Source organism: Ovis aries, chromosome 19, assembly GCF_016772045.2.
Source record: "Ovis aries strain OAR_USU_Benz2616 breed Rambouillet chromosome 19, ARS-UI_Ramb_v3.0, whole genome shotgun sequence".
NCBI classification, from domain to species: domain Eukaryota; kingdom Metazoa; phylum Chordata; class Mammalia; order Artiodactyla; family Bovidae; genus Ovis; species Ovis aries.
This window is the reverse complement of record NC_056072.1, coordinates 29,490,305-29,501,279: the sequence shown is the minus strand read 5'-3', so window position 1 is coordinate 29,501,279 and position 10,975 is coordinate 29,490,305. Positions and strand designations below refer to the sequence as shown.

Below are 10,975 nucleotides of genomic sequence, written 5' to 3'. Positions count from 1 at the left end.
TCTTGCCACCTCTTCTTAATATCTTCTGCCTCTGTTAGGTCCATACCATTTCTGTCCTTTATTGACAGATGCTAAGTGACATGAAAATAGTTTCTAAAGAAAAGTGCCTGTAAGAAACACCTCCCTCAGTTGGAACGGTCAGGAAGCTTTGGGAAGGAGGAAATATGACTTCAAGGACCAGCCCTCTAAGCCAGTGCTGGCCAACAGACATATATCATGGACTACACAGGCACACCCTGTTTTATTTTGCTTTCCTCTATTGTGCTTCACAGATAGGTTTGGCATGTTTTATCATTTTCTTTTTATTAAAAATTTGGGCAACCCTGCATTGTCAGAGTATGTTTAGCATTTTTTAGCAATGAAATAATTTTACACTAAGGCATGTACATTACCTTTTTAGACATAGGTTTTGTACACTTAAAAGACTACAGTGTAGTGTGTAAATATGACTATTACATGCACCAGAAAACCAAAACATTTATGAGACTTTCCATGTTGCGATACTTGTTGTATTGCAGCGGACTGGAATCAAACCTGCAGTATCTCCAAGGGATGCCAGTGATGTGAGCCATGTCTCTAAGTGTTTTAAACTTAATTTTTTTAGCAGCCACACAGAAAAGGGTAAAAAGGAACAAACTGAAATCATTTTAATCATCTATCTTATTTGAGCCCTACATAATTCAAAATATTAGTTCAACAATAATGAAAATATACTAACTGATGTTTGCCATCTTTCTTTCGTACCAAATCTTTATACTTCCAGTACACCTCAGTGCTCACTGAAGCCCCCAATGGTCACAGGGGTTAGTGACTACAGTGCTAGAGAATGAAGCTTTAAGTACTCACCCTTCAGGGCGTACGCATGGACCAGCTGCGCTGGCATCACCTTGGAACTCATAAGATGTGCAGAATCTCCAGCCCTTCCTGGGCCTCTTGAATGAGAATCTACGTCTAAGAGCTCCATGTGATCTCCCATGAAAAGTTGAGAAGCATAGCTCTAAGCTTTTTCCTCTCCCTCACTCCACACATCCCATCAATCGCCCAGGCCTGATGAGTTTAACTGTAAAATATCTCCTAAATCCATTCTACTTGCCCCCTGGCTCCTACCAACTCCCTGATATAAACAGCCATTCTCTTATTTTGTTCTTGGTTAAACTGTATCTCAGCAAAAATGTTCAAGTCCAAAACCCCAATGACTATGACTTAGACCTTCTTTGGAAACAGGGTCTTTGTAGACGATGAAGATAGGATATGGTTACTAGGTGAGGTCCAAATCCAGTAAGACCCACACCATTTATAAAGTGTCCTGAAAAGGGGGCATCTGGACACAGAGACAGACGCTCAAAGGAAGAACCCTGTGTGGAGATGAAGGCAGAGATCGGAGTGATGTAGCAGAAGCCAGGGATCATCAGTGATCACCAGCCAGGCTTTCCTGGTGGCTCAGTGGTTAAGAATCCGCCTGCCAATGCAAGAGTCACAGGTTCGATCCACGGTGTGGGAAGGTCCCGTACGCCATGGAGCAACTAAGCCCGCGGCCACAGCTGCTGCACCTGTGTCTAGAGCCTGGGAGCCGCCCCTGCTGAAGCCCATGTGCCCTGCAGTCTGTGCTCTGTATCAGAAGTCCCCGGAATGAGAAGCCCACACACAGCTCACCACAACCGGAGAAAGCCCATGAGCAGCAACGAAGACCCAGCAAACATTTATTTACTTTTTGCCAAAAGTAAATCAATAACGATCACCAGCCAGCAAATCCCCAGGAGACAGGCGAGAGGCATGGAAAAGACTCCCTCACAGCTCTCAGAAGGAACCAATCTTGTGGACACCTTGATTTTGGATTTCTAGCCTCCAGAACAATAAGGTATATTTCTATTGTTTTATGTCATCCAGTCTGTGATAGAGTACCCCAGCAAAGGAATGCACAGCCAAATCTTAGTAGCTCCTAAAGCCTCTTCCCTCTTCCACTCATGCCAGCCTTCAGCCTGAAACCCCGACCTGTGAAGAATGCTCTAGTTACAACCAGAAGGACCTTCTTAAAATGAACATGGGAAAAGATCATTCCCCGAGCCTTGCTCCTTCTGTCACTCTGCATTCCATTTCTGAATGACACCCGGTTCTCAACACCACACACACAGATACACACACACACACACATACGAGTCTTTCCTTTCCATGACAAACTATAACTTTTTCCTTCCTCTGGGCTTTGACACATGCTGTTCCCTTCCAGAAACACTGGTCCCTCCACTTCCCCCCTCAGCTGTCTCTACCCATCTTTCAGGTCTCACTTCCACTGCTAGTCCAGTCTGGATAAGGCCCCTGTTACTTTCTCTCCTAATACCATCTCTTGTCCTTAATAGAGACCAGTGCTGGGCCATGAACAGATTGCTTTGTGTCCATATCAACCTATAGAATATAAGTGTCTAGAAATTGCTATTGCAGATTGACATGGCTGTGACAAGCAAGTAAGTGATCAGTAGACTCAACTCATTGAACAGGCTTTGGATGGGTTCAAGTATGACCCAACTTATATGGTAGGAAGTACACACAAATCATGTACACACAGGAGGGCCATGTATTGATCAGTGATTGACAATAAACAGAAAATGACAGGTCCTTTACAGATATTAGAGAAGTACTGCTTCATACTCACCACTGCTCATATTCATATTCCCCACTTCATATTCACCACTCGACTTTCATACAGATTCTCAATTTCAAGATGGTAGCAACAGAGACTTGCCTGGTGGTCCAGTGGTTAAGAATCTACCATGTAATGCAGGGGACATGGGTTAGGTCACTAGTCAGGGAACTAAGACCCCAGACACAAGGGGGCAACTAAGCCTATACTGCAACTCCTGAGCCCACATGCTGCAGCTAAGACTGTGTATGTGCTTAGTTGCTCAGTCGTGTCCCGTCTTTACGATCCCATGGACTGTAGCCCGTCAGGCTCCTCTGTCCACGGGAATTCTCCAGGCAAGAACACTGGAGTAAGTTGCCATGCCCTCCTGCAGGGGATCTTCCCAACTCAGGGACTGAGTCTAGGTCTCCTGCATTGCAGGCAGATTCTTTACCATCTGAGCCACCAGGGAAGCCCAAAACTAAGACTAGATGCATCAATAAATCTAAAAAAAATTTTTTCTAAGTATTCTAAAAAAATCAAACCAAGATGGTAGCAACTACTCATTCTGCTCACTCTAACCAAGACATAGTATAGCTCAACAATAACAACAAAAAGAGTGTGATCAGTACTGGATCATGATAGGCATGGGTGAGGAGGCCATTCTAGGGCAACGGAGAGTCTGAGGTCAACATTTGAAGGTGAGAAACCACTGGTAAACCAAAGACTGCCTGCGGCATTTTTAAAGCTTGATGACTTCACATTAAGGAATTCCTCACATCTTAATATGAGGCCCAAGCAGACAGATGGAGAATTCCAGAGGAATGGACAGACTCTTTCGGTCTCGGGGCTGTGTTCTGTTTGCACAATTGTTTCTGGCAGAAGCCGAGAGAAAAACACAAACCAGATGTACAGAGAGATTTTCTTTGTCAGGAGAAAAAGAAAAAGTTGCTTGTCCTGCTCTCACACTCCTGCCCCTCAAATGCAGGCCAGATTCCCATCCTTTATCTGGAAGAGCTTCAAGGGACTCCAGAATCTTCTCCAGCCTCATGTGCTTGGGGGAAACTGGGAGGCCAGTGCTGAAGTGGCCCCTGGCCTCTCTCTTGAGCTCTCGAAGCTGGAGGAGCAGATGGAAATGTGATGTCTCTTGCCCCTGAAGAAGAGTGGGCACTGGGGATACATGATGAACTTAGAGCTGAAATACATAAGGAGAAGGCTTGTGTAAGCAGTTTGGGCAGGCTGCAGGGAATTCATCTTTCTCTTGGATTCTCCAGAAAACACCATCTCCTGCTGGGGCCCCACTGATCTTCCTCTGGGTCTTAAACATTCTGTCCCAACTGCTGTTGACCTCACCCAGCAGAGCCAGCTTTTGCCAAAAACAAAGAAGCAAGTCAAATGTACCTCTGGCACCCCTGACAAGCCCTGAAGTGGTCCCAAACCTCAAAAGACCTCCTGGCTAATTAGACTGTCCCCAACAGAGCTGCCACCACCCTCCCACCCCCATGAAAACACATCTTACAGGCCATTCCCAGAACATCTGAGAACCTCATTCACGGCATATGAGAAGGGATGCTATGGGGAAAACGTGCTCCTTCGATGCCTCTCAAAGAGTGGTCCATAGGTCAGGGGCATCAGCATCACCTGGGATGTTAGAAGAATTGCAGGTTCTCAGGCCCCACTCCAGATCTCCCATATCCAAGGTTCTGCAGGTGAGTCCAGAAAACTATCTTAACAAGCCCTGAGGGTGGTTCTTACATGCACCCAAGTTTAAGAGCCACCATGCCACTGATTACCCATCCTTAGATTCTGCCACTGAAACCCCTAAGGGGCAAGGCTGTTGCTGCTGCTGCTAAGTCGCTTCAGTCGTGTCTGAATCTGTGCGACCCCATAGACGGCAGCCCACCAGGCTCCCTGTCCCTGGGATTCTCCAGGCAAGAACACTGGAGTGGGTTGCCATTTCTTTCTCCAATGCATGGAAGTGAAAAGTGAAAGTGAAGTTGCTCAGTCATGTCCGACTCTTAGCGACCCCATGGACTGCAGCCCACCAGGCTCCTCTATCCATGGGATTTTCCAGGCAAGAGCACTGGAGTGGGTGCCATCGCCTTCTCCGAAGAGGCCAGGAGGGTGATATAAATGACAAAACTAGATCCTCCTGAGTGACGGTCAGCCAGCAAATGCCAACCCAACGGAAGCCAGGTAGAAGGTGGGCCTCATTTTGCCAGATCTTTTCATTCATTTTTCGAGACTGGAGATATGGATTTTTTTTTTTTAATCTCCCAGTTTTTAAACACTGGCTTCATTTTTTTCTAGACACAGTGCAAACCTAGCCATCTCCATTAATGACAACTTCATCCTTCGATTTCCATGGACCAAAAGTTAGCCTTGATTCAACTCTCTTTCTCTTTCCCCTCCTCCTATCTTTCAGGACAGTCTGCTGGCTTTATCTCCAAAACGCATCCAGTATCCAGTGACTGCTCCCCACCTCCACCTGTTTACAGTGCTACACTATTCCACCAAGCATCTCTCCCCTGCAAAATGCAAAGCCTCACCCCTGGTCACCCAGCTTTCACGCTGGGCCCTTGCATTCAAGTTGAAACAAAGCAGCCAGAACCCTCCTTTACAAATGAAAGGCAGATCACGTGCCCTGCTCACACCTGCCAGTGGCTGCTCATTCCTGTCAAGGTGAAAGCTAAAGTCCTCCAGGGCTCTACATGACCTGGCCCCACAGTCACCTCCCCCAGCATCAACCCTCTCTCCCTGGCTCACCCCATCCAGCTGCACTAGCTCTTGCTGTTCCTCTTTGACCCCATAACATACAATCCACGAATATATTTACTTGATCGTCTGCCTCCATCTGCTAGAATTTAAGCTCCACAGAGGCAGGAATTTCTGTCTGACTGATGGATCCCAAGCACCTTGAACAGTACCTGGCACATGGTAGGTATTCACTAAATGAGTGCTGAATGAATGAATGAATGAATGTAAGATAGAGATGGCCTCCAAGCAATTCTGCATTTACAGTTCAGGAGGAATTCCTTGCAGATTTCCTCCAAGCTCAAACTTGGCCCTTACTCATAAGAATTTCAATCCTGTTGCTGGTTGTAAAAATACAAAGTATTTCTGGGATCTTGAATCAAAAACAACCTCCCTTTCCCGTGTATAGCCCCAGCCCTAAGCATATGTAGATAAGCACTCATGCCTTTGCAGAACTTTTTCATTCTGGAAAGTGACCTCCCTGAAGCCTGCACAGTAATTGTTCTCTAAGCCAATGTTTTCCAAAACATTCTTCGCAACATTAGTCCCATGAGATGCTTCAAGAGAAATAAGGTCTGGAAACACACACACATTCTCTCTCTTCTCCTTGGAGCTGAAAATGCATGTTAGCATTTTAAAGGCTTCAAGAGGTCTGGTAGTGAATCCTTTATCTCTCTGCTTACTCCCATGTTTCTCAAATTTGTTGGACCACACAATCCCTTCCCTAGTGAAATACCTATTAATACTCCAGGGCACTACTACTCCGAGCAAGAAGTTTCAACTTCAGCCTCCTGTGCAGCAGGCAGGGTAGGCAAGCTCTAACATAGTATAGTCTTTTTCCAGTTGGATACATATTATAAACTTACTGAGATACAGAGACATTCTCATTCCCATACTTTCAGGCTCACGACCTATTTCTCTTTGCACTTCTTTTCCCAGCTGGCACCGTGTGGCCACCCCCCTACCTTACTTATATCAGCTGGGGCTGTCACCATTACAAGTGACAGGAAAAAATGACTCAGACTTAAGCAAACAAAAAGGGAATTTACTGGTTCATATAGGTAGGATTAGCTTCAGGTACAGCTGGATCAATGATCAAAGCATGATTTACTCAATTTCTAGCCATCCTCCACTTTAGCCTTACACTCCAAACTCTCCCCTCATGGTGACAATATAGTTACCATGGTACCAACCTCAACTCCACAAGGTCCAAATCCAGCTGGATAGAGCCCAAAACTTTTCTGATACCCTCTTAAAAATTTTTAGTTCTATTGTGATTAAATCTGCTTAGGATATGTGACCATCTTGACCTGTGATCAGAAGCATGGGGAGCATGGACGGGCTTAGGCTTGGGCCCAATATTCCATGCTTGGAGCTATGTTTAGGATCTATAAACAGTAAGGACTGAGAATTAGTAATAAGTGGCTTATCCTTGCCCCCTGAGTGTGTGTTAGTCATTCAGTCATGTCTGACTCTTTGTGACCCAATGGACTACACACCAGGCTCCTCTGGCCATGAAATTCTTCAGGCAAGAATATTGGAGTGGCTAGTCATTCCCTTCTCCAAGGGATCTTCCCGACCCAGGGATGGAACCTAGGTCTTCTGCTTTGCAGGCAGATTCTTTACCTTCTGAGCCACCAGGGAAGCCCATTCCCGCCCCTCATTCCTCCCCAAACCAAGCATTATTACTGGAAGCAGGAGGAATGGACGCTGAGAAGCCAGTGCTCAAATGTGCACTATTCAGCCCTCTGAACGCACATCCATATAGTGTGCCTCCTCCAGGAGCCCCAAGCCAGAACGAAGCATCCCTCTTAAGGAACTGACATGAACAAACACCTGGAGAGCATAGTAGGACATCTTCACGTGCCCAGGAAGAAGCACAGGCAATAGGAGTACGCAAGACCCACAGTCAGTCAGACTGGGACTCTTGGCCTGAATGCACGACCTTCAATAAGTCACTCAAACCTCCCTGAGTTTCAGTCTCTTCATCTGTAAGGATGTGAGATGTTCAGCCGTTCCCACTCATGGGGTGAAATGTGGATGACAGAGTATAAAGAGTAAACCCAAGCCAGCAGTCAACCCGGGTTCCGGTGGCTGGATCTTGCCCATCTCCCACCTCCAGATCCCACTGTGCTCACGTCAGTCCCAAAAGACAGGGTCATCTCTGCCCCAAACTTCTCCAGGGACCTCTGCTCCCTGGTAGCTTGAGGCACATCTCCCACTCATACTGCTCTGTCCACGTGGGGCTGATCCTGCCTGTTACAATGGAAGTCAGCTCCTGCGTTCTCGGCCCAGGCCTCCCCCGCCAGGATGAGATGCAAGACCAGAAGCAGAATATTCCCAGCAGCTGCCAGGACTCATACAAGCCAGGCAAGCTCTGGGATAAAGCAAAAGTAAATACTAGTATTCAGCTTCAAGCCATACAAAAGCCCTACTGACTTGAGATTAAAATGGAAGAAAGGATGCCAGGCACCAAGCCTGCAGCTTTTTTTGTTTTTTTCCATTAGGAGACAACCAGTCACACAGAGGAGAGTAGCAAAGCTCATTCTCCTCGAGCAGAGATGAACCATGGGGATGGGGAGGAGAAATGGAAAAGGGAAAAGGAGACATGAAGGAAAACAGGGGCCAGGGTAGTTGGTCATGGGGCTCCACTTTCACAGGTGGGGCTCGGGGACCAGTGTTTCAGGAGATGGGGGTAACCCTGAGTTTGAGCCTCGGAGCATTGAGGAAAGTGGACACACTGTGGAACTGTCATGGGGGGCTAGATGTACATCCATTCATCTATTAGTCAAACATGTATTAAGCACACAGTGTGTGAGGGCACAGGATACAGGCGAACCCAAACTCCTCTGGCCCTGCCCGTGCTGAACTCAATGCAGACAGAAAGACAGGTGATAAACAAACCAATGCTTCCAATAGATATGTAGCTACGAACTGTCATCAACACTAAAAGAAAAACACACTGGAGCCATAAGAAAGGGTAACAGGTGGGCATGCTCAGGGCATGAAGGAGGGGGCCCCCCAAGAAGGTAACTTTTGACATGAGCAGGGAGATACTGAGGCAACAAAGACTGGAGCTAACTTACCATGTGATGCGGAGAAATGAGCAAGGTAGGATTGGAGGAGGAGGGAGGGGCCAGACCACGTAGGAACACGTGGGTCCCGAGAGAGTTCATCTGAACCAGAGGGCCAAGTCTCTTTTCCAAATCACCTCCCTCCAATACTGTCCTATTCATGGCAGCTGCACAACACCTGGGAAATGTAATTTGCATATGGCCTCACGTATTTGGGTGCCAGACAGCACCCACACAGGTATTGGGGCCTTACAGTAATGCCCCCAGCTCTCTCTTGCGGGGAGCTGTAGTCCACAAACCAGGAAACCCCCTGACTTGGAACATATCAAGAAGTCAAGAAACACCCAAGGGACCTCAAATAATCTCTGTCTAGGGAGTTTATGAGAAGCTTCCATGGAAGCCAGCAAACAGCTCTCTCCCACATCCAAGTCCTCTTGCTTAGAACATATCAAGAGGTCAAGAGACACCCAAGGGACCTCAAATAATCTCTGTCTAGGGAGTTTATGAGAAGCTTCCGTGGAAGCCAGCAAACAGCTCTCTCCCACATCCAAGTCCTCTTGCTACTGTAACAAACTACCATGAACTAAGTATCCAAAGCAACACAAAGATATTGCCTTACTGTTCTGGAGGTCAGGAGTCTGAAGCAGATCTCATGGGCGAAAACCAAGCTGCTGGTGAGGTGGTATTGCTTCTGGAGCCTCCAGGCTTATACTCTCCACCTTCCAGGTCTGCCCACAGTCCTTGGGCCACGGCTCCCCGCCTAATGTTTCCAAGGCCAAAAACAGCACATTGGTTTCCCCACTCTCACCTCTGCTTCTACCCCACCCCTTCACATTTAAAGGCCCTTGTGATATCATTGCTTCTCTGGCGGCTCAGCTGGTAAAGAATCTGCCTGCAATACCGGAGACATGGATTCAATCCCTGGGTTAGGAAGATCCTCTGGAGAAGGAAATGGCAACCCACTCCAGTATTCTTGCCTGGAGAATTCCATGGACAGAGGAGCTTGGAGGGCTATAGTCCATGGGATCTTAAAGAGCTGGACACTACGGAAGCGGCTGAGCACACACACAGGAATGTGATATCACTGGGCCCACCCACATATTCTAGAACAGGGGTCCCCAATCCCCAGGATCTAATGCCTGATGATCTGAGGCGGAGTTGATGTAATAATAACAGAAATAAAGTACAAAATAAATTGAATGCCCTTGAATCATCCTGAAAGCACCTCCTCCCCTGCCCTGGTCCATGGAATAATTGTCTTTCATGAAACCAGTCCCTGGGGCCAAAAAGGTTGGGGACTGCTGATCTAGAATATTCTCCCATCTCTAGGTCAGCTGATGAGCAGCCTTAATTCCATCCACAACCCTAATTCACCTCTGCCATGTCACTTGCATATCCACTGATTTCAGGGACTTGGACGGGGACGTCTTTGAGGGCCCATTCCTCTGCCTACTGCAGACTCTGGGGGCCCACTCCAGACTTACCATCAGAATCTGCCTTTTAAGATCTGCAGGTGCCTGAAATGCACATTCAAGTGTGAGCGGCCCCCACCTGGGGCCCAACAGGGCAGACATCTCTCAGGCTCAGGGCTGCCAGGTGAGTCAATCAGGTGTGAGGACCCCTCCTGAGGTCTGGTTTTCTCAGCTCGGTTGCCACAGTTGCAAACGTTTCATCTCCTTGCAGGTGAACCCCAGCCCTTCATGGAGCATGAGGTCTTTTGTCCAGAAACATGAACCGAGGGGCAACCTCTCATAGGTGGTTTGAAGGTTCAGAAATATTCCCCAAGGGTGAGAAAATGGGCTTCATGTCTGAGTGTGAGACTTGCATGCCTCTCTGAGGAATTACAGTTTGCTCTTTGGCTGCAGCTCTGAGAATGGCTGGTCCTGCGAAGAAGTCAGAAAGCTTAATGAAAACCGTGACTCAATACAAACAGTTGGCACCACTGGCCCCCAGAGCCAGGGGAGGGGTCTTGGAGGTTCCCCAGGTGAGGTCACTGAGGCTCAGGGAGTTTGGGACCTGCTCAAGGTGTCACGAGTGAGGACTGGGGAAGCTTGGAGAACAGGGAGCCAAGCTAGTGGGGTCAGACCCACACACCCTGTCTCTAACTGGCTGCTATGTGGGGGCTATACTGCAACTGAGGGCCAACCCCTCACCGGAAGGAGAGAGCAGGGCTTAACATCGCCAGACCACTGGATCCATCTGTGCTGAGGGAAAGTTGATGTTCACAACTGTCTGGACTTGGCCTGATCTGGCCAGTCCCTCAAAGCAGCCAGCCAAACCTGGAATTTTCCAGGCAGCCAGTTAGCTGTGGAAGGGAAGTGCTCCAGCCATCACTAACCTGGGCTCCACCTGAGATAAGGCCTGGGAACGCTGACCCAGGGCACTTCCTCCCTGGGGCAGACCTCTCTGAGCCCCGGCACGTGCCCGTAGCCAGCAGCCAGTGTGCCACGTGCTGCTGGGGCTGCAGACAGGTACCAGGAACGGGAAACTTCCTGGGAGTGTCCACTCCCAAGGCACAGCCTTTCCTCTG

The 10,975-nt window shown here is 48.0% G+C and overlaps 1 long non-coding RNA gene across 1 annotated transcript in view; it reads right to left on the bottom strand.

The window, feature by feature from the left end:
• Nucleotides 1-288: 288 nt before the first annotated feature.
• The window catches only part of LOC132658176 (uncharacterized), an 84,614-nt gene continuing 73,927 nt past the window's right edge, over nt 289-10,975 (bottom strand). Inside the window, exons 3-4 of the long non-coding RNA XR_009597413.1 lie at nt 9,930-10,328; nt 289-3,812 (exon numbers count right to left, since the gene is read on the bottom strand). This is a non-coding gene — a long non-coding RNA (uncharacterized LOC132658176). The remainder of the gene's footprint in view (nt 3,813-9,929; nt 10,329-10,975) is intronic.